General features: G+C 42.5%; 16 non-coding genes across 16 annotated transcripts; all 16 read left to right on the top strand.

Moving 5' to 3' along the window:
• Positions 1-1,231: 1,231 nt before the first annotated feature.
• On the top strand, positions 1,232-1,303 carry trnap-ugg. Its single transcript has one exon. It is a non-coding gene; the product is annotated as a tRNA-Pro (tRNA).
• An 863-nt stretch (positions 1,304-2,166) lies between these two features.
• trnap-ugg lies at positions 2,167-2,238 on the top strand. The gene has a single exon. It is a non-coding gene; the product is annotated as a tRNA-Pro (tRNA).
• Positions 2,239-3,102: 864 nt separating this feature from the next.
• Positions 3,103-3,174, top strand: trnap-ugg. Its single transcript has one exon. It is a non-coding gene; the product is annotated as a tRNA-Pro (tRNA).
• Positions 3,175-4,323: 1,149 nt separating this feature from the next.
• trnap-ugg lies at positions 4,324-4,395 on the top strand. Its single transcript has one exon. It is a non-coding gene; the product is annotated as a tRNA-Pro (tRNA).
• An 863-nt stretch (positions 4,396-5,258) lies between these two features.
• On the top strand, positions 5,259-5,330 carry trnap-ugg. The gene has a single exon. It is a non-coding gene; the product is annotated as a tRNA-Pro (tRNA).
• A 3,636-nt stretch (positions 5,331-8,966) lies between these two features.
• trnap-ugg lies at positions 8,967-9,038 on the top strand. The gene has a single exon. It is a non-coding gene; the product is annotated as a tRNA-Pro (tRNA).
• A 3,592-nt stretch (positions 9,039-12,630) lies between these two features.
• Positions 12,631-12,702, top strand: trnap-ugg. Its single transcript has one exon. It is a non-coding gene; the product is annotated as a tRNA-Pro (tRNA).
• An 848-nt stretch (positions 12,703-13,550) lies between these two features.
• trnap-ugg lies at positions 13,551-13,622 on the top strand. The gene has a single exon. It is a non-coding gene; the product is annotated as a tRNA-Pro (tRNA).
• An 846-nt stretch (positions 13,623-14,468) lies between these two features.
• Positions 14,469-14,539, top strand: trnap-ugg. Its single transcript has one exon. It is a non-coding gene; the product is annotated as a tRNA-Pro (tRNA).
• Positions 14,540-15,383: 844 nt separating this feature from the next.
• On the top strand, positions 15,384-15,455 carry trnap-ugg. The gene has a single exon. It is a non-coding gene; the product is annotated as a tRNA-Pro (tRNA).
• A 1,769-nt stretch (positions 15,456-17,224) lies between these two features.
• On the top strand, positions 17,225-17,296 carry trnap-ugg. Its single transcript has one exon. It is a non-coding gene; the product is annotated as a tRNA-Pro (tRNA).
• An 863-nt stretch (positions 17,297-18,159) lies between these two features.
• trnap-ugg lies at positions 18,160-18,231 on the top strand. Its single transcript has one exon. It is a non-coding gene; the product is annotated as a tRNA-Pro (tRNA).
• An 844-nt stretch (positions 18,232-19,075) lies between these two features.
• trnap-ugg lies at positions 19,076-19,147 on the top strand. Its single transcript has one exon. It is a non-coding gene; the product is annotated as a tRNA-Pro (tRNA).
• Positions 19,148-20,008: 861 nt separating this feature from the next.
• Positions 20,009-20,079, top strand: trnap-ugg. Its single transcript has one exon. It is a non-coding gene; the product is annotated as a tRNA-Pro (tRNA).
• Positions 20,080-20,922: 843 nt separating this feature from the next.
• On the top strand, positions 20,923-20,993 carry trnap-ugg. The gene has a single exon. It is a non-coding gene; the product is annotated as a tRNA-Pro (tRNA).
• Positions 20,994-21,851: 858 nt separating this feature from the next.
• Positions 21,852-21,923, top strand: trnap-ugg. The gene has a single exon. It is a non-coding gene; the product is annotated as a tRNA-Pro (tRNA).
• The last annotated feature ends 1,371 nt before the right edge of the window (positions 21,924-23,294 follow it).

Raw genomic sequence — 23,294 nt, forward strand, 5'->3', positions numbered from 1 at the left:
ATGAAATGAGATCCAATTGATTTTGATGTCTACTTTTTAATTGTTAAAATCTACATTTAGTTCTTTCTTCATTTGTTCCTTGCTGTTACAGCTAATGAAGATTGAATCTGAAAGACTCAGCAGATGAATTACAGAGTATTTGAACTGAAACCTGGTCAACTGCTTGGAAGATAGCTATGCTCACAAGTATACCACCAACACTCACGTGATCCACTGTGGCCTGGCAACATCGACCTGTCAATGCATATTCTCACCGTCATTGCTGGTGACTGCAAAACAATGTCTTGAAATAAATGGCTCGTTGGTCTAGGGGTATGATTCTCGATTTGGGTGCGAGAGGTCCCGGGTTCAAATCCTGGACGAGCCCTTTTGAAGAGCCTTTAACAATGTGAGACAGGCAACTGGTTGGGCAACTGGTTGGAGGGGCGACTGCTACCACTGGAGCGCAGGACCAGGTGGACAAGTGATTAAGGTAATGGACTGCTAATCCATTGTGCTCTGCACTAGTGGGTTCAGCATCGCACAACATGTATTAATTTCTTCCTTGGTTAAAAAACCTGTCCTTTTACCGGGACATAGGTTACCTTCAGACGAGTCCCTTGACACTTGTGGGGGTCGTAGAGCAAAACTGAGAACAGCATTGTGTTTGTGAGAGTCTCCCCTTTCCAAAGAATGGGCAAACTATTTTGTAGGTCAAACCGTTCTGAAGCTATAGACATTAGTATGAGAATACAGATTTTAGGGATGTGTCATGTTTTGACAAACATTGCTCTCGCTCTGCCACATTTCACCAAAAATGCAGAGGTGTAACATCAGCAGTTATGGTAGGACTGAGAAGCATCCAGTGCAAAATGTGTGACATTTCTAATTTAAAACTGAGAGATTCCAATGTTTTTTTATTTTTTTATTCACATACCGGTGCGTCAATCGGATCAAATGAAATGAGATCCAATTGATTTTGATGTCTACTTTTTAATTGTTAAAATCTACATTTAGTTCTTTCTTCATTTGTTTCTTGCTGTTACAGCTAATGAAGATTGAATCTGAAAGACTCAGGAGATGAATTACAGAGTATTTGAACTGAAACCTGGTCAACTGCTTGGAAGATAGCTATGCTCACAAGTATACCACCAACACTCACGTGATCCACTGTGGCCTGGCAACATCGACCTGTCAATGCATATTCTCACCGTCATTGCTGGTGACTGCAAAACAATGTCTTGAAATAAATGGCTCGTTGGTCTAGGGGTATGATTCTAGCTTTGGGTGTGAGAGGTCCCGGGTTCAAATCCCGGACGAGCCCTTTTGAAGAGCCTTTAACAATGTGAGACAGGCGGATCTTGGGCAACTGGTTGGAGGGGCGACTGCTACCACTGGAGCGCAGGACCAGGTGGACAAGTGATTAAGTTAATGGACTGCTAATCCATTGTGCTCTGCACTAGTGGGTTCAGCATCGCACAACATGTATTAATTTCTTCCTTGGTTAAAAAACCTGTCCTTTTACCGGGACATAGGTTACCTTCAGACGAGTCCCTTGACACTTGTGGGGGTCGTAGAGCAAAACTGAGAACATCATTGTGTTTGTGAGAGTCTCCCCTTTCCAAAGAATGGGCAAACTATTTTGTAGGTCAAACCGTTCTGAAGCTATAGACATTTGTATGAGAATACAGATTTTAGGGATGTGTCATGTTTTGACAAACATTGCTCTCGCTCTGCCACATTTCACCAAAAATGCAGAGGTGTAACATCAGCAGTTATGGTAGGACTGAGAAGCATCCAGTGCAAAATGTGTGACATTTCTAATTTAAAACTGAGAGATTCCAATGTTTTTTTGTTTTTTTATTCACATACCGGTGCGTCAATCGGATCAAATGAAATGAGATCCAATTGATTTTGATGTCTACTTTTTAATTGTTAAAATCTACATTTAGTTCTTTCTTCATTTGTTTCTTGCTGTTACAGCTAATGAAGATTGAATCTGAAAGACTCAGCAGATGAATTACAGAGTATTTGAACTGAAACCTGGTCAACTGCTTGGAAGATAGCTATGCTCACAAGTATACCACCAACACTCAAGTGATCCACTGTGGCCTGGCAACATCGACCTGTCAATGCATATTCTCACCGTCATTGCTGGTGACTGCAAAACAATGTCTTGAAATAAATGGCTCGTTGGTCTAGGGGTATGATTCTCGCTTTGGGTGCGAGAGGTCCCGGGTTCAAATCCTGGACGAGCCCTTTTGAAGAGCCTTTAACAATGTGAGACAGGCAACTGGTTGGGCAACTGGTTGGAGGGGCGACTGCTACCACTGGAGCGCAGGACCAGGTGGACAAGTGATTAAGGTAATGGACTGCTAATCCATTGTGCTCTGCACTAGTGGGTTCAGCATCGCACAACATGTATTAATTTCTTCCTTGGTTAAAAAACCTGTCCTTTTACCGGGACATAGGTTACCTTCAGACGAGTCCCTTGACACTTGTGGGGGTCGTAGAGCAAAACTGAGAACAGCATTGTGTTTGTGAGAGTCTCCCCTTTCCGAAGAATGGGCAAACTATTTTGTAGGTCAAACCGTTCTGAAGCTATAGACATTAGTATGAGAATACAGATTTTAGGGATGTGTCATGTTTTGACAAACATTGCTCTCGCTCTGCCACATTTCACCAAAAATGCAGAGGTGTAACATCAGCAGTTATGGTAGGACTGAGAAGCATCCAGTGCAAAATGTGTGACATTTCTAATTTAAAACTGAGAGATTCCAATGTTTTTTTATTTTTTTATTCACATACCGGTGCGTCAATCGGATCAAATGAAATGAGATCCAATTGATTTTGATGTCTACTTTTTAATTGTTAAAATCTACATTTAGTTCTTTCTTCATTTGTTCCTTGCTGTTACAGCTAATGAAGATTGAATCTGAAAGACTCAGCAGATGAATTACAGAGTATTTGAACTGAAACCTGGTCAACTGCTTGGAAGATAGCTATGCTCACAAGTATACCACCAACACTCACGTGATCCACTGTGGCCTGGCAACATCGACCTGTCAATGCATATTCTCACCGTCATTGCTGGTGACTGCAAAACAATGTCTTGAAATAAATGGCTCGTTGGTCTAGGGGTATGATTCTTGCTTTGGGTGCGAGAGGTCCCGGGTTCAAATCCTGGACGAGCCCTTTTGAAGAGCCTTTAACAATGTGAGACAGGCAACTGGTTGGGCATCTGGTTGGAGGGGCGACTGCTACCACTGGAGCGCAGGACACGGTGGACAAGTGATTAAGGTAATGGACTGCTAATCCATTGTGCTCTGCACTAGTGGGTTCAGCATCGCACAACATGTATTAATTTCTTCCTTGGTTAAAAAACCTGTCCTTTTACCGGGACAAGTCCCTTGACACTTGTGGGGGTCGTAGAGCAAAACTGAGAACAGCATTGTGTTTGTGAGAGTCCTTGGACGAGCCCTTCTGAAGAGCCTTTAACAATGTGAGACAGGCGGATCTTGGGCAACTGGTTGGAGGGGCGACTGCTACCACTGGAGCGCAGGACCAGGTGGACAAGTGATTAAGGTAATGGACTGCTAATCCATTGTGCTCTGCACTAGTGGGTTCAGCATCGCACAACATGTATTAATTTCTTCCTTGGTTAAAAAACCTGTCCTTTTACCGGGACATAGGTTACCTTCAGACGAGTCCCTTGACACTTGTGGGGGTCGTAGAGCAAAACTGAGAACAGCATTGTGTTTGTGAGAGTCTCCCCTTTCCAAAGAATGGGCAAACTATTTTGTAGGTCAAACCGTTCTGAAGCTATAGACATTAGCATGAGAATACAGATTTTAGGGATGTGTCATGTTTTGACAAACATTGCTCTCGCTCTGCCACATTTCACCAAAAATGCAGAGGTGTAACATCAGCAGTTATGGTAGGACTGAGAAGCATCCAGTGCAAAATGTGTGACATTTCTAATTTAAAACTGAGAGATTCCAATGTTTTTTTATTTTTTTATTCACATACCGGTGCGTCAATCGGATCAAATGAAATGAGATCCAATTGATTTTGATGTCTACTTTTTAATTGTTAAAATCTACATTTAGTTCTTTCTTCATTTGTTTCTTGCTGTTACAGCTAATGAAGATTGAATCTGAAAGACTCAGGAGATGAATTACAGAGTATTTGAACTGAAACCTGGTCAACTGCTTGGAAGATAGCTATGCTCACAAGTATACCACCAACACTCACGTGATCCACTGTGGCCTGGCAACATCGACCTGTCAATGCATATTCTCACCGTCATTGCTGGTGACTGCAAAACAATGTCTTGAAATAAATGGCTCGTTGGTCTAGGGGTATGATTCTAGCTTTGGGTGTGAGAGGTCCCGGGTTCAAATCCCGGACGAGCCCTTTTGAAGAGCCTTTAACAATGTGAGACAGGCGGATCTTGGGCAACTGGTTGGAGGGGCGACTGCTACCACTGGAGCGCAGGACCAGGTGGACAAGTGATTAAGTTAATGGACTGCTAATCCATTGTGCTCTGCACTAGTGGGTTCAGCATCGCACAACATGTATTAATTTCTTCCTTGGTTAAAAAACCTGTCCTTTTACCGGGACATAGGTTACCTTCAGACGAGTCCCTTGACACTTGTGGGGGTCGTAGAGCAAAACTGAGAACAGCATTGTGTTTGTGAGAGTCTCCCCTTTCCAAAGAATGGGCAAACTATTTTGTAGGTCAAACCGTTCTGAAGCTATAGACATTTGTATGAGAATACAGATTTTAGGGATGTGTCATGTTTTGACAAACATTGCTCTCGCTCTGCCACATTTCACCAAAAATGCAGAGGTGTAACATCAGCAGTTATGGTAGGACTGAGAAGCATCCAGTGCAAAATGTGTGACATTTCTAATTTAAAACTGAGAGATTCCAATGTTTTTTTGTTTTTTTATTCACATACCGGTGCGTCAATCGGATCAAATGAAATGAGATCCAATTGATTTTGATGTCTACTTTTTAATTGTTAAAATCTACATTTAGTTCTTTCTTCATTTGTTTCTTGCTGTTACAGCTAATGAAGATTGAATCTGAAAGACTCAGCAGATGAATTACAGAGTATTTGAACTGAAACCTGGTCAACTGCTTGGAAGATAGCTATGCTCACAAGTATACCACCAACACTCAAGTGATCCACTGTGGCCTGGCAACATCGACCTGTCAATGCATATTCTCACCGTCATTGCTGGTGACTGCAAAACAATGTCTTGAAATAAATGGCTCGTTGGTCTAGGGGTATGATTCTCGCTTTGGGTGCGAGAGGTCCCGGGTTCAAATCCTGGACGAGCCCTTTTGAAGAGCCTTTAACAATGTGAGACAGGCAACTGGTTGGGCAACTGGTTGGAGGGGCGACTGCTACCACTGGAGCGCAGGACCAGGTGGACAAGTGATTAAGGTAATGGACTGCTAATCCATTGTGCTCTGCACTAGTGGGTTCAGCATCGCACAACATGTATTAATTTCTTCCTTGGTTAAAAAACCTGTCCTTTTACCGGGACATAGGTTACCTTCAGACGAGTCCCTTGACACTTGTGGGGGTCGTAGAGCAAAACTGAGAACAGCATTGTGTTTGTGAGAGTCTCCCCTTTCCGAAGAATGGGCAAAACTATTTTGTAGGTCAAACCGTTCTGAAGCTATAGACATTTGTATGAGAATACAGATTTTAGGGATGTGTCATGTTTTGACAAACATTGCTCTCGCTCTGCCACATTTCACCAAAAATGCAGAGGTGTAACATCAGCAGTTATGGTAGGACTGAGAAGCATCCAGTGCAAAATGTGTGACATTTCTAATTTAAAACTGAGAGATTCCAATGTTTTTTTGTTTTTTTATTCACATACCGGTGCGTCAATCGGATCAAATGAAATGAGATCCAATTGATTTTGATGTCTACTTTTTAATTGTTAAAATCTACATTTAGCTCTTTCTTCATTTGTTTCTTGCTGTTACAGCTAATGAAGATTGAATCTGAAAGACTCAGGAGATGAATTACAGAGTATTTGAACTGAAACCTGGTCAACTGCTTGGAAGATAGCTATGCTCACAAGTATACCACCAACACTCACGTGATCCACTGTGGCCTGGCAACATCGACCTGTCAATGCATATTCTCACCGTCATTGCTGGCGACTGCAAAACAATGTCTTGAAATAAATGGCTCGTTGGTCTAGGGGTATGATTCTAGCTTTGGGTGTGAGAGGTCCCGGTTCAAATCCCGGACGAGCCCTTTTGAAGAGCCTTTAACAATGTGAGACAGGCGGATCTTGGGCAACTGGTTGGAGGGGCGACTGCTACCACTGGAGCGCAGGACCAGGTGGACAAGTGATTAAGTTAATGGACTGCTAATCCATTGTGCTCTGCACTAGTGGGTTCAGCATCGCACAACATGTATTAATTTCTTCCTTGGTTAAAAAACCTGTCCTTTTACCGGGACATAGGTTACCTTCAGACGAGTCCCTTGACACTTGTGGGGGTCGTAGAGCAAAACTGAGAACATCATTGTGTTTGTGAGAGTCTCCCCTTTCCAAAGAATGGGCAAACTATTTTGTAGGTCAAACCGTTCTGAAGCTATAGACATTTGTATGAGAATACAGATTTTAGGGATGTGTCATGTTTTGACAAACATTGCTCTCGCTCTGCCACATTTCACCAAAAATGCAGAGGTGTAACATCAGCAGTTATGGTAGGACTGAGAAGCATCCAGTGCAAAATGTGTGACATTTCTAATTTAAAACTGAGAGATTCCAATGTTTTTTTGTTTTTTTATTCACATACCGGTGCGTCAATCGGATCAAATGAAATCCAATTGATTTTGATGTCTACTTTTTAATTGTTAAAATCTACATTTAGCTCTTTCTTCATTTGTTTCTTGCTGTTACAGCTAATGAAGATTGAATCTGAAAGACTCAGGAGATGAATTACAGAGTATTTGAACTGAAACCTGGTCAACTGCTTGGAAGATAGCTATGCTCACAAGTATACCACCAACACTCACGTGATCCACTGTGGCCTGGCAACATCGACCTGTCAATGCATATTCTCACCGTCATTGCTGGCGACTGCAAAACAATGTCTTGAAATAAATGGCTCGTTGGTCTAGGGGTATGATTCTTGCTTTGGGTGCGAGAGGTCCCGGGTTCAAATCCCTGAAGAGCCTTTAACAATGTGAGACAGGCGGATCTTGGGCAACTGGTTGGAGGGGCGACTGCTACTACTGGAGCGCAGGACCAGGTGGACAAGTGAATAAGTTAATGGACTGCTAATCCATTGTGCTCTGCACTAGTGGGTTCAGCATCGCACAACATGTATTAATTTCTTCCTTGGTTAAAAAACCTGTCCTTTTACCGGGACATAGGTTACCTTCAGACGAGTCCCTTGACACTTGTGGGGGTCGTAGAGCAAAACTGAGAACAGCATTGTGTTTGTGAGAGTCTCCCCTTTCCAAAGAATGGGCAAACTATTTGTAGGTCAAACCGTTCTGAAGCTATAGACATTTGTATGAGAATACAGATTTTAGGGATGTGTCATGTTTTGACAAACATTGCTCTCGCTCTGCCACATTTCACCAAAAATGCAGAGGTGTAACATCAGCAGTTATGGTAGGACTGAGAAGCATCCAGTGCAAAATGTGTGACATTTCTAATTTAAAACTGAGAGATTCCAATGTTTTTTTGTTTTTTTATTCACATACCGGTGCGTCAATCGGATCAAATGAAATGAGATCCAATTGATTTTGATGTCTACTTTTTAATTGTTAAAATCTACATTTAGCTCTTTCTTCATTTGTTTCTTGCTGTTACAGCTAATGAAGATTGAATCTGAAAGACTCAGGAGATGAATTACAGAGTATTTGAACTGAAACCTGGTCAACTGCTTGGAAGATAGCTATGCTCACAAGTATACCACCAACACTCACGTGATCCACTGTGGCCTGGCAACATCGACCTGTCAATGCATATTCTCACCGTCATTGCTGGCGACTGCAAAACAATGTCTTGAAATAAATGGCTCGTTGGTCTAGGGGTATGATTCTTGCTTTGGGTGCGAGAGGTCCCGGGTTCAAATCCCTGAAGAGCCTTTAACAATGTGAGACAGGTGGATCTTGGGCAACTGGTTGGAGGGGCGACTGCTACCACTGGAGCGCAGGACCAGGTGGACAAGTGATTAAGGTAATGGACTGCTAATCCATTGTGCTCTGCACTAGTGGGTTCAGCATCGCACAACATGTATTAATTTCTTCCTTGGTTAAAAACCTGTCCTTTTACCGGGACATAGGTTACCTTCAGACGAGTCCCTTGACACTTGTGGGGGTCGTAGAGCAAAACTGAGAACATCATTGTGTTTGTGAGAGTCTCCCCTTTCCAAAGAATGGGCAAACTATTTTGTAGGTCAAACCGTTCTGAAGCTATAGACATTTGTATGAGAATACAGATTTTAGGGATGTGTCATGTTTTGACAAACATTGCTCTCGCTCTGCCACATTTCACCAAAAATGCAGAGGTGTAACATCAGCAGTTATGGTAGGACTGAGAAGCATCCAGTGCAAAATGTGTGACATTTCTAATTTAAAACTGAGAGATTCCAATGTTTTTTTGTTTTTTTATTCACATACCGGTGCGTCAATCGGATCAAATGAAATGAGATCCAATTGATTTTGATGTCTACTTTTTAATTGTTAAAATCTACATTTAGCTCTTTCTTCATTTGTTTCTTGCTGTTACAGCTAATGAAGATTGAATCTGAAAGACTCAGGAGATGAATTACAGAGTATTTGAACTGAAACCTGGTCAACTGCTTGGAAGATAGCTATGCTCACAAGTATACCACCAACACTCACGTGATCCACTGTGGCCTGGCAACATCGACCTGTCAATGCATATTCTCACCGTCATTGCTGGCGACTGCAAAACAATGTCTTGAAATAAATGGCTCGTTCGTCTAGGGGTATGATTCTCGCTTTGGGTGCGAGAGGTCCCGGGTTCAAATCCCGGACGAGCCCTTTTGAAGAGCCTTTAACAATGTGAGACAGGCGGATCTTGGGCAACTGGTTGGAGGGGCGACTGCTACCACTGGAGCGCAGGACCAGGTGGACAAGTGATTAAGGTAATGGACTGCTAATCCATTGTGCTCTGCACTAGTGGGTTCAGCATCGCACAACATGTATTAATTTCTTCCTTGGTTAAAAAACCTGTCCTTTTACCGGGACAAGTCCCTTGACACTTGTGGGGGTCGTAGAGCAAAACTGAGAACAGCATTGTGTTTGTGAGAGTCTCCCCTTTCCAAAGAATGGGCAAACTATTTTGTAGGTCAAACCGTTCTGAAGCTATAGACATTTGTATGAGAATACAGATTTTAGGGATGTGTCATGTTTTGACAAACATTGCTCTCCGCTCTGCCACATTTCACCAAAAATGCAGAGGTGTAACATCAGCAGTTATGGTAGGACTGAGAAGCATCCAGTGCAAAATGTGTGACATTTCTAATTTAAACTGAGAGATTCCAATGTTTTTTTGTTTTTTTATTCACATACCGGTGCGTCAATCGGATCAAATGAAATGAGATCCAATTGATTTTGATGTCTACTTTTTAATTGTTAAAATCTACATTTAGCTCTTTCTTCATTTGTTTCTTGCTGTTACAGCTAATGAAGATTGAATCTGAAAGACTCAGGAGTATGAATTACAGAGTATTTGAACTGAAACCTGGTCAACTGCTTGGAAGATAGCTATGCTCACAAGTATACCACCAACACTCACGTGATCCACTGTGGCCTGGCAACATCGACCTGTCAATGCATATTCTCACCGTCATTGCTGGCGACTGCAAAACAATGTCTTGAAATAAATGGCTCGTTCGTCTAGGGGTATGATTCTCGCTTTGGGTGCGAGAGGTCCCGGGTTCAAATCCCGACGAGCCCTTTTGAAGAGCCTTTAACAATGTGAGACAGGCGGATCTTGGGCAACTGGTTGGAGGGGCGACTGCTACCACTGGAGCGCAGGACCAGGTGGACAAGTGATTAAGGTAATGGACTGCTAATCCATTGTGCTCTGCACTAGTGGGTTCAGCATCGCACAACATGTATTAATTTCTTCCTTGGTTAAAAAACCTGTCCTTTTACCGGGACAAGTCCCTTGACACTTGTGGGGGTCGTAGAGCAAAACTGAGAACAGCATTGTGTTTGTGAGAGTCTCCCCTTTCCAAAGAATGGGCAAACTATTTTGTAGGTCAAACCGTTCTGAAGCTATAGACATTTGTATGAGAATACAGATTTTAGGGATGTGTCATGTTTGACAAACATTGCTCTCGCTCTGCCACATTTCACCAAAAATGCAGAGGTGTAACATCAGCAGTTATGGTAGGACTGAGAAGCATCCAGTGCAAAATGTGTGACATTTCTAATTTAAAACTGAGAGATTCCAATGTTTTTTTGTTTTTTTATTCACATACCGGTGCGTCAATCGGATCAAATGAAATCCAATTGATTTTGATGTCTACTTTTAATTGTTAAAATCTACATTTAGCTCTTTCTTCATTTGTTTCTTGCTGTTACAGCTAATGAAGATTGAATCTGAAAGACTCAGGAGATGAATTACAGAGTATTTGAACTGAAACCTGGTCAACTGCTTGGAAGATAGCTATGCTCACAAGTATACCACCAACACTCACGTGATCCACTGTGGCCTGGCAACATCGACCTGTCAATGCATATTCTCACCGTCATTGCTGGCGACTGCAAAACAATGTCTTGAAATAAATGGCTCGTTGGTCTAGGGTATGATTCTTGCTTTGGGTGCGAGAGGTCCCGGGTTCAAATCCCTGAAGAGCCTTTAACAATGTGAGACAGGCGGATCTTGGGCAACTGGTTGGAGGGGCGACTGCTACTACTGGAGCGCAGGACCAGGTGGACAAGTGATTAAGTTAATGGACTGCTAATCCATTGTGCTCTGCACTAGTGGGTTCAGCATCGCACAACATGTATTAATTTCTTCCTTGGTTAAAAAACCTGTCCTTTTACCGGGACATAGGTTACCTTCAGACGAGTCCCTTGACACTTGTGGGGGTCGTAGAGCAAAACTGAGAACAGCATTGTGTTTGTGAGAGTCTCCCCTTTCCAAAGAATGGGCAAACTATTTTGTAGGTCAAACCGTTCTGAAGCTATAGACATTTGTATGAGAATACAGATTTTAGGGATGTGTCATGTTTTGACAAACATTGCTCTCGCTCTGCCACATTTCACCAAAATGCAGAGGTGTAACATCAGCAGTTATGGTAGGACTGAGAAGCATCCAGTGCAAAATGTGTGACATTTCTAATTTAAAACTGAGAGATTCCAATGTTTTTTGTTTTTTTTATTCACATACCGGTGCGTCAATCGGATCAAATGAAATGAGATCCAATTGATTTTGATGTCTACTTTTTAATTGTTAAAATCTACATTTAGCTCTTTCTTCATTTGTTTCTTGCTGTTACAGCTAATGAAGATTGAATCTGAAAGACTCAGGAGATGAATTACAGAGTATTTGAACTGAAACCTGGTCAACTGCTTGGAAGATAGCTATGCTCACAAGTATACCACCAACACTCACGTGATCCACTGTGGCCTGGCAACATCGACCTGTCAATGCATATTCTCACCGTCATTGCTGGCGACTGCAAAACAATGTCTTGAAATAAATGGCTCGTTCGTCTAGGGGTATGATTCTCGCTTTGGGTGCGAGAGGTCCCGGGTTCAAATCCGGACGAGCCCTTTTGAAGAGCCTTTAACAATGTGAGACAGGCGGATCTTGGGCAACTGGTTGGAGGGGCGACTGCTACCACTGGAGCGCAGGACCAGGTGGACAAGTGATTAAGGTAATTGGACTGCTAATCCATTGTGCTCTGCACTAGTGGGTTCAGCATCGCACAACATGTATTAATTTCTTCCTTGGTTAAAAAACCTGTCCTTTTACCGGGACAAGTCCCTTGACACTTGTGGGGGTCGTAGAGCAAAACTGAGAACAGCATTGTGTTTGTGAGAGTCTCCCCTTTCCAAAGAATGGGCAAACTATTTTGTAGGTCAAACCGTTCTGAAGCTATAGACATTTGTATGAGAATACAGATTTTAGGGATGTGTCATGTTTTGACAAACATTGCTCTCGCTCTGCCACATTCACCAAAATGCAGAGGTGTAACATCAGCAGTTATGGTAGGACTGAGAAGCATCCAGTGCAAAATGTGTGACATTTCTAATTTAAAACTGAGAGATTCCAATGTTTTTTTGTTTTTTTTATTCACATACCGGTGCGTCAATCGGATCAAATGAAATGAGATCCAATTGATTTTGATGTCTACTTTTAATTGTTAAAATCTACATTTAGCTCTTTCTTCATTTGTTTCTTGCTGTTACAGCTAACGAAGATTGAATCTGAAAGACTCAGGAGATGAATTACAGAGTATTTGAACTGAAACCTGGTCAACTGCTTGGAAGATAGCTATGCTCACAAGTATACCACCAACACTCACGTGATCACTGTGGCCTGGCAACATCGACCTGTCAATGCATATTCTCACCGTCATTGCTGGCGACTGCAAAACAATGTCTTGAAATAAATGGCTCGTTGGTCTAGGGGTATGATTCTCGCTTTGGGTGCGAGAGGTCCCGGGTTCAAATCCCGGACGAGCCCTTTTGAAGAGCCTTTAACAATGTGAGACAGGCGGATCTTGGGCAACTGGTTGGAGGGGCGACTGCTACCACTGGAGCGCAGGACCAGGTGGACAAGTGATTAAGGTAATGGACTGCTAATCCATTGTGCTCTGCACTAGTGGGTTCAGCATCGCACAACATGTATTAATTTCTTCCTTGGTTAAAAACCTGTCCTTTTACCGGGACATAGGTCCCTTGACGACTTTGTGGGGGTCGTAGAGCAAAACTGAGAACAGCATTGTGTTTGTGAGAGTCTCCCCTTTCCAAAGAATGGGCAAACTATTTTGTAGGTCAAACCGTTCTGAAGCTATAGACATTTGTATGAGAATACAGATTTTAGGGATGTGTCATGTTTTGACAAACATTGCTCTCGCTCTGCCACATTTCACCAAAATGCAGAGGTGTAACATCAGCAGTTATGGTAGGACTGAGAAGCATCCAGTGCAAAATGTGTGACATTTCTAATTTAAAACTGAGAGATTCCAATGTTTTTTTGTTTTTTTATTCACATACCGGTGCGTCAATCGGATCAAATGAAATGAGATCCAATTGATTTTGATGTCTACTTTTTAATTGTTAAAATCTACATTTAGCTCTTTCTTCATTTGTTTCTTGCTGTTACAGCTAATGAAGATTGAATCTGAAAGACTCAGGAGATGAATTACAGAGTATTTGAACTGAAACCTGGTCAACTGCTTGGAAGATAGCTATGCTCACAAGTATACCACCAACACTCACGTGATCCACTGTGGCCTGGCAACATCGACCTGTCAATGCATATTCTCACCGTCATTGCTGGCGACTGCAAAACAATGTCTTGAAATAAATGGCTCGTTGGTCTAGGGGTATGATTCTCGCTTTGGGTGCGAGAGGTCCCGGGTTCAAATCCCGGACGAGCCCTTTTGAAGAGCCTTTAACAATGTGAGACAGGCGGATCTTGGGCAACTGGTTGGAGGGGCGACTGCTACCACTGGAGCGCAGGACCAGGTGGACAAGTGATTAAGGTAATGGACTGCTAATCCATTGTGCTCTGCACTAGTGGGTTCAGCATCGCACAACATGTATTAATTTCTTCCTTGGTTAAAAAACCTGTCCTTTTACCGGGACAAGTCCCTTGACACTTGTGGGGGTCGTAGAGCAAAACTGAGAACAGCATTGTGTTTGTGAGAGTCTCCCCTTTCCAAAGAATGGGCAAACTATTTTGTAGGTCAAACCGTTCTGAAGCTATAGACATTTGTATGAGAATACAGATTTTAGGGATGTGTCATGTTTTGACAAACATTGCTCTCGCTCTGCCACATTTCACCAAAAATGCAGAGGTGTAACATCAGCAGTTATGGTAGGACTGAGAAGCATCCAGTGCAAAATGTGTGACATTTCTAATTTAAAACTGAGAGATTCCAATGTTTTTTTGTTTTTTTATTCACATACCGGTGCGTCAATCGGATCAAATGAAATGAGATCCAATTGATTTTGATGTCTACTTTTTAATTGTTAAAATCTACATTTAGCTCTTTCTTCATTTGTTTCTTGCTGTTACAGCTAATGAAGATTGAATCTGAAAGACTCAGGAGATGAATTACAGAGTATTTGAACTGAAACCTGGTCAACTGCTTGGAAGATAGCTATGCTCACAAGTATACCACCAACACTCACGTGATCCACTGTGGCCTGGCAACATCGACCTGTCAATGCATATTCTCACCGTCATTGCTGGCGACTGCAAAACAATGTCTTGAAATAAATGGCTCGTTGGTCTAGGGGTATGATTCTCGCTTTGGGTGCGAGAGGTCCCGGTTCAAATCCCGGACGAGCCCTTTTGAAGAGCCTTTAACAATGTGAGACAGGCGGATCTTGGGCAACTGGTTGGAGGGGCGACTGCTACCACTGGAGCGCAGGACCAGGTGGACAAGTGATTAAGGTAATGGACTGCTAATCCATTGTGCTCTGCACTAGTGGGTTCAGCATCGCACAACATGTATTAATTTCTTCCTTGGTTAAAAAACCTGTCCTTTTACCGGGACAAGTCCCTTGACACTTGTGGGGGTCGTAGAGCAAAACTGAGAACAGCATTGTGTTTGTGAGAGTCTCCCCTTTCCAAAGAATGGGCAAACTATTTTGTAGGTCAAACCGTTCTGAAGCTATAGACATTTGTATGAGAATACAGATTTTAGGGATGTGTCATGTTTTGACAAACATTGCTCTCGCTCTGCCACATTTCACCAAAAATGCAGAGGTGTAACATCAGCAGTTATGGTAGGACTGAGAAGCATCCAGTGCAAAATGTGTGACATTTCTAATTAAAACTGAGAGATTCCAATGTTTTTTTGTTTTTTTATTCACATACCGGTGCGTCAATCGGATCAAATGAAATGAGATCCAATTGATTTTGATGTCTACTTTTTAATTGTTAAAATCTACATTTAGCTCTTTCTTCATTTGTTTCTTGCTGTTACAGCTAATGAAGATTGAATCTGAAAGACTCAGGAGATGAATTACAGAGTATTTGAACTGAAACCTGGTCAACTGCTTGGAAGATAGCTATGCTCACAAGTATACCACCAACACTCACGTGATCCACTGTGGCCTGGCAACATCGACCTGTCAATGCATATTCTCACCGTCATTGCTGCGACTGCAAAACAATGTCTTGAAATAAATGGCTCGTTGGTCTAGGGGTATGATTCTCGCTTTGGGTGCGAGAGGTCCCGGGTTCAAATCCCGGACGAGCCCTTTTGAAGAGCCTTTAACAATGTGAGACAGGCGGATCTTGGGCAACTGGTTGGAGGGGCGACTGCTACCACTGGAGCGCAGGACCAGGTGGACAAGTGATTAAGGTAATGGACTGCTAATCCATTGTGCTCTGCACTAGTGGGTTCAGCATCGCACAACATGTATTAATTTCTTCCTTGGTTAAAAAACCTGTCCTTTTACCGGGACATAGTCCCTTGACACTTGTGGGGGTCGTAGAGCAAAACTGAGAACAGCATTGTGTTTTGTGAGTCTCCCCTTTCCAAAGAATGGGCAAACTATTTTGTAGGTCAAACCGTTCTGAAGCTATAGACATTTGTATGAGAAGACAGATTTTAGGGATGTGTCATGTTTTGACAAACATTGCTCTCGCTCTGCCACATTTCACCAAAAATGCAGAGGTGTAACATCAGCAGTTATGGTAGGACTGAGAAGCATCCAGTGCAAAATGTGTGACATTTCTAATTTAAAACTGAGAGATTCCAATGTTTTTTTGTTTTTTTATTCACATACCGGTGCGTCAATCGGATCAAATGAAATGAGATCCAATTGATTTTGATGTCTACTTTTTAATTGTTAAAATCTACATTTAGCTCTTTCTTCATTTGTTTCTTGCTGTTACAGCTAATGAAGATTGAATCTGAAAGACTCAGGAGATGAATTACAGAGTATTTGAACTGAAACCTGGTCAACTGCTTGGAAGATAGCTATGCTCACAAGTATACCACCAACACTCACGTGATCCACTGTGGCCTGGCAACATCGACCTGTCAATGCATATTCTCACCGTCATTGCTGGCGACTGCAAAACAATGTCTTGAAATAAATGGCTTGGTTTGGCTCGTCGTCTAGGTATGATTCTCGCTTTGGTGCGAGAGGTCCCGGGTTCAAATCCCGGACGAGCCCTTTTGAAGAGCCTTTAACAATGTGAGACAGGCGGATCTTGGGCAACTGGTTGGAGGGGCGACTGCTACCACTGGAGCGCAGGACCAGGTGGACAAGTGATTAAGGTAATGGACTGCTAATCCATTGTGCTCTGCACTAGTGGGTTCAGCATCGCACAACATGTATTAATTTCTTCCTTGGTTAAAAACCTGTCCTTTTACCGGGACAAGTCCCTTGACACTTGTGGGGGTCGTAGAGCAAAACTGAGAACAGCATTGTGTTTGTGAGAGTCTCCCCTTTCCAAAGAATGGGCAAACTATTTTGTAGGTCAAACCGTTCTGAAGCTATAGACATTTGTATGAGAATACAGATTTTAGGGATGTGTCATGTTTTGACAAACATTGCTCTCGCTCTGCCACATTTCACCAAAAATGCAGAGGTGTAACATCAGCAGTTATGGTAGGACTGAGAAGCATCCAGTGCAAAATGTGTGACATTTCTAATTTAAAACTGAGAGATTCCAATGTTTTTTTGTTTTTTTATTCACATACCGGTGCGTCAATCGGATCAAATGAAATGAGATCCAATTGATTTTGATGTCTACTTTTTAATTGTTAAAATCTACATTTAGCTCTTTCTTCATTTGTTTCTTGCTGTTACAGCTAATGAAGATTGAATCTGAAAGACTCAGGAGATGAATTACAGAGTATTTGAACTGAAACCTGGTCAACTGCTTGGAAGATAGCTATGCTCACAAGTATACCACCAACACTCACGTGATCCACTGTGGCCTGGCAACATCGACCTGTCAATGCATATTCTCACCGTCATTGCTGGCGACTGCAAAACAATGTCTTGAAATAAATGGCTCGTTGGTCTAGGGGTATGATTCTCGCTTTGGGTGCGAGAGGTCCCGGGTTCAAATCCCGGACGAGCCCTTTTGAAGAGCCTTTAACAATGTGAGACAGGCGGATCTTGGGCAACTGGTTGGAGGGGCGACTGCTACCACTGGAGCGCAGGACCAGGTGGACAAGTGATTAAGGTAATGGACTGCTAATCCATTGTGCTCTGCACTAGTGGGTTCAGCATCGCACAACATGTATTAATTTCTTCCTTGGTTAAAAAACCTGTCCTTTTACCGGGACATAGGTTACCTTCAGACGAGTCCCTTGACACTTGTGGGGGTCGTAGAGCAAAACTGAGAACAGCATTGTGTTTGTGAGAGTCTCCCCTTTCCAAAGAATGGGCAAACTATTTTGTAGGTCAAACCGTTCTGAAGCTATAGACATTTGTATGAGAATACAGATTTTAGGGATGTGTCATGTTTTGACAAACATTGCTCTCGCTCTGCCACATTTCACCAAAAATGCAGAGGTGTAACATCAGCAGTTATGGTAGGACTGAGAAGCATCCAGTGCAAAATGTGTGACATTTCTAATTTAAAACTGAGAGATTCCAATGTTTTTTTGTTTTTTTATTCACATACCGGTGCGTCAATCGGATCAAATGAAATGAGATCCAATTGATTTTGATGTCTACTTTTTAATTGTTAAAATCTACATTTAGCTCTTTCTTCATTTGTTTCTTGCTGTTACAGCTAATGAAGATTGAATCTGAAAGACTCAGGAGATGAATTACAGAGTATTTGAACTGAAACCTGGTCAACTGCTTGGAAGATAGCTATGCTCACAAGTATACCACCAACACTCACGTGATCCACTGTGGCCTGGCAACATCGACCTGTCAATGCATATTCTCACCGTCATTGCTGGCGACTGCAAAACAATGTCTTGAAATAAATGGCTCGTTGGTCTAGGGGTATGATTCTCGCTTTGGGTGCGAGAGGTCCCGGGTTCAAATCCCGGACGAGCCCTTTTGAAGAGCCTTTAACAATGTGAGACAGGCGGATCTTGGGCAACTGGTTGGAGGGGCGACTGCTACCACTGGAGCGCAGGACCAGGTGGACAAGTGATTAAGGTAATGGACTGCTAATCCATTGTGCTCTGCACTAGTGGGTTCAGCATCGCACAACATGTATTAATTTCTTCCTTGGTTAAAAAACCTGTCCTTTTACCGGGACAAGTCCTTGACACTTGTGGGGGTCGTAGAGCAAAACTGAGAACAGCATTGTGTTTGTGAGAGTCTCCCCTTTCCAAAGAATGGGCAAACTATTTTGTAGGTCAAACCGTTCTGAAGCTATAGACATTTGTATGAGAATACAGATTTTAGGGATGTGTCATGTTTTGACAAACATTGCTCTCGCTCTGCCACATTTCACCAAAAATGCAGAGGTGTAACATCAGCAGTTATGGTAGGACTGAGAAGCATCCAGTGCAAAATGTGTGACATTTCTAATTTAAAACTGAGAGATTCCAATGTTTTTTTGTTTTTTTATTCACATACCGGTGCGTCAATCGGATCAAATGAAATGAGATCCAATTGATTTTGATGTCTACTTTTTAATTGTTAAAATCTACATTTAGCTCTTTCTTCATTTGTTTCTTGCTGTTACAGCTAATGAAGATTGAATCTGAAAGACTCAGGAGATGAATTACAGAGTATTTGAACTGAAACCTGGTCAACTGCTTGGAAGATAGCTATGCTCACAAGTATACCACCAACACTCACGTGATCCACTGTGGCCTGGCAACATCGACCTGTCAATGCATATTCTCACCGTCATTGCTGGCGACTGCAAAACAATGTCTTGAAATAATGGCTCGTTGGTCTAGGGGTATGATTCTCGCTTTGGGTGCGAGAGGTCCCGGGTTCAAATCCCGGACGAGCCCTTTTGAAGAGCCTTTAACAATGTGAGACAGGCGGATCTTGGGCAACTGGTTGGAGGGCGACTGCTACCACTGGAGCGCAGGACCAGGTGGACAAGTGATTAAGGTAATGGACTGCTAATCCATTGTGCTCTGCACTAGTGGGTTCAGCATCGCACAACATGTATTAATTTCTTCCTTGGTTAAAAAACCTGTCCTTTTACCGGGACATAGGTTACCTTCAGACGAGTCCCTTGACACTTGTGGGGGTCGTAGAGCAAAACTGAGAACAGCATTGTGTTTGTGAGAGTCTCCCCTTTCCAAAGAATGGGCAAACTATTTTGTAGGTCAAACCGTTCTGAAGCTATAGACATTTGTATGAGAATACAGATTTTAGGGATGTGTCATGTTTTGACAAACATTGCTCTCGCTCTGCCACATTTCACCAAAAATGCAGAGGTGTAACATCAGCAGTTATGGTAGGACTGAGAAGCATCCAGTGCAAAATGTGTGACATTTCTAATTTAAACTGAGAGATTCCAATGTTTTTTTGTTTTTTTATTCACATACCGGTGCGTCAATCGGATCAAATGAAATGAGATCCAATTGATTTTGATGTCTACTTTTTAATTGTTAAAATCTACATTTAGCTCTTTCTTCATTTGTTTCTTGCTGTTACAGCTAATGAAGATTGAATCTGAAAGACTCAGGAGATGAATTACAGAGTATTTGAACTGAAACCTGGTCAACTGCTTGGAAGATAGCTATGCTCACAAGTATACCACCAACACTCACGTGATCCACTGTGGCCTGGCAACATCGACCTGTCAATGCATATTCTCACCGTCATTGCTGGCGACTGCAAAACAATGTCTTGAAATAAATGGCTCGTTGGTCTAGGGTATGATTCTCGCTTTGGGTGCGAGAGGTCCCGGGTTCAAATCCCGGACGAGCCCTTTTGAAGAGCCTTTAACAATGTGAGACAGGCGGATCTTGGGCAACTGGTTGGAGGGGCGACTGCTACCACTGGAGCGCAGGACCAGGTGGACAAGTGATTAAGGTAATGGACTGCTAATCCATTGTGCTCTGCACTAGTGGGTTCAGCATCGCACAACATGTATTAATTTCTTCCTTGGTTAAAAAACCTGTCCTTTTACCGGACAAGTCCCTTGACACTTGTGGGGGTCGTAGAGCAAAACTGAGAACAGCATTGTGTTTGTGAGAGTCTCCCCTTTCCAAAGAGGGCAAACTATTTTGTAGGTCAAACCGTTCTGAAGCTATAGACATTTGTATGAGAATACAGATTTTAGGGATGTGTCATGTTTTGACAAACATTGCTCTCGCTCTGCCACATTTCACCAAAAATGCAGAGGTGTAACATCAGCAGTTATGGTAGGACTGAGAAGCATCCAGTGCAAAATGTGTGACATTTCTAATTTAAAACTGAGAGATTCCAATGTTTTTAGTTTTTTTTATTCACATACCGGTGCGTCAATCGGATCAAATGAAATGAGATCCAATTGATTTTGATGTCTACTTTTTAATTGTTAAAATCTACATTTAGCTCTTTCTTCATTTGTTTCTTGCTGTTACAGCTAATGAAGATTGAATCTGAAAGACTCAGCAGATGAATTACAGAGTATTTGAACTGAAACCTGGTCAACTGCTTGGAAGATAGCTATGCTCACAAGTATACCACCAACACTCACGTGATCCACTGTGGCCTGGCAACATCGACCTGTCAATGCATATTCTCACCGTCATTGCTGGCGACTGCAAAACAATGTCTTGAAATAAATGGCTCGTTGGTCTAGGGGTATGATTCTCGCTTTGGGTGCGAGAGGTCCCGGTTCAAATCCCGGACGAGCCCTTTTGAAGAGCCTTTAACAATACAGGCGGATCTTGGGCAACTGGTTGGAGGGGCGACTGCTACCACTGGAGCGCAGGACCAGGTGGACAAGTGATTAAGGCAATGGACTGCTAATCCATTGTGCTCTGCACTAGTGGGTTCAGCATCGCACAACATGTATTAATTTCTTCCTTGGTTAAAAAACCTGTCCTTTTACGGGACATAGGTTACCTTCAGACGAGTCCTTGACACTTGTGGGGGTCGTAGAGCAAAACTGAGAACAGCATTGTGTTTGTGAGAGTCTCCCCTTTCCAAAGAATGGCAAACTATTTTGTAGGTCAAACGTTCTGAAGCTATAGACATTTGTATGAGAATACAGATTTTAGGGATGTGTCATGTTTTGACAAACATTGCTCTCGCTCTGCTCTGCCACATTTCACCAAAATGCAGAGGTGTAACATCAGCAGTTATGGTAGGACTGAGAAGCATCCAGTGCAAAATGTGTGACATTTCTAATTTAAAACTGAGAGATTCCAATGTTTTTTTGTTTTTTTATTCACATACCGGTGCGTCAATCGGATCAAATGAAATGAGATCCAATTGATTTTGATGTCTACTTTTTAATTGTTAAAATCTACATTTAGCTCTTTCTTCATTTGTTTCTTGCTGTTACAGCTAATGAAGATTGAATCTGAAAGACTCAGCAGATGAATTACAGAGTATTTGAACTGAAACCTGGTCAACTGCTTGGAAGATAGCTATGCTCACAAGTATACCACCAACACTCACGTGATCCACTGTGGCCTGGCAACATCGACCTGTCAATGCATATTCTCACCGTCATTGCTGGCGACTGCAAAACAATGTCTTGAAATAAATGGCTCGTTGGTCTAGGGGTATGATTCTCGCTTTGGGTGCGAGAGGTCCCGGGTTCAAATCCCGGACGAGCCCTTTTGAAGAGCCTTTAACAATGTGAGACAGGCGGATCTTGGGCAACTGGTTGGAGGGGCGACTGCTACCACTGGAGCGCAGGACCAGGTGGACAAGTGATTAAGGTAATGGACTGCTAATCCATTGTGCTCTGCACTAGTGGGTTCAGCATCGCACAACATGTATTAATTTCTTCCTTGGTTAAAAACCTGTCCTTTTACCGGGACCAGTCCCTTGACACTTGTGGGGGTCGTAGAGCAAAACTGAGAACAGCATTGTGTTTGTGAGAGTCTCCCCTTTCCAAAGAATGGGCAAACTATTTTGTAGGTCAACCGTTCTGAAGCTATAGACATTTGTATGAGAAGACAGATTTTAGGGATGTGTCATGTTTTGACAAACATTGCTCTCGCTCTGCCACATTTCACCAAAAATGCAGAGGTGTAACATCAGCAGTTATGGTAGGACTGAGAAGCATCCAGTGCAAAATGTGTGACATTTCTAATTTAAAACTGAGAGATTCCAATGTTTTTTTTATTTTTTATTCACATACCGGTGCGTCAATCGGATCAAATGAAATGAGATCCAATTGATTTTGATGTCTACTTTTTAATTGTTAAAATCTACATTTAGTTCTTTCTTCATTTGTTTCTTGCTGTTACAGCTAATGAAGATTGAATCTGAAAGACTCAGCAGATGAATTACAGAGTATTTGAACTGAACCTGGTCAACTGCTTGGAAGATAGCTATGCTCACAAGTATACCACAACACACTCACGTGATCCACTGTGGCCTGGCAACATCGACCTGTCAATGCATATTCTCACCGTCATTGCTGGCGACTGCAAAACAATGTCTTGAAATAAATGGCTCGTTGGTCTAGGGGTATGATTCTCGCTTTGGTGCGAGAGGTCCCGGGTTCAAATCCCGGACGAGCCCTTTTGAAGAGCCTTTAACAATACAGAGGCGGATCTTGGGCAACTGGTTGGAGGGGCGACTGCTACCACTGGAGCGCAGGACCAGGTGGACAAGTGATTAAGGTAATGGACTGCTAATCCATTGTGCTCTGCACTATGGGTTCAGCATCGCACAACATGTATTATTTCTTCCTCCTTGTTAAAAAACCTGTCCTTTTACCGGGACATAGGTTACCTTCAGACGAGTCCCTTGACACTTGTGGGGGTCGTAGAGCAAAACTGAGAACAGCATTGTGTTTGTGAGAGTCTCCCCTTTCCAAAGAATGGGCAAACTATTTTGTAGGTCAAACCGTTCTGAAGCTATAGACATTTGTATGAGAATACAGATTTTAGGATGTGTCATGTTTTGACAAACATTGCTCTCGCTCTGCCACATTTCACCAAAAATGCAGAGGTGTAACATCAGCAGTTATGGTAG

Source organism: Oncorhynchus mykiss, chromosome 15, assembly GCF_013265735.2.
Source record: "Oncorhynchus mykiss isolate Arlee chromosome 15, USDA_OmykA_1.1, whole genome shotgun sequence".
In the NCBI taxonomy this organism is placed as follows: Eukaryota; Metazoa; Chordata; class Actinopteri; order Salmoniformes; family Salmonidae; genus Oncorhynchus; species Oncorhynchus mykiss.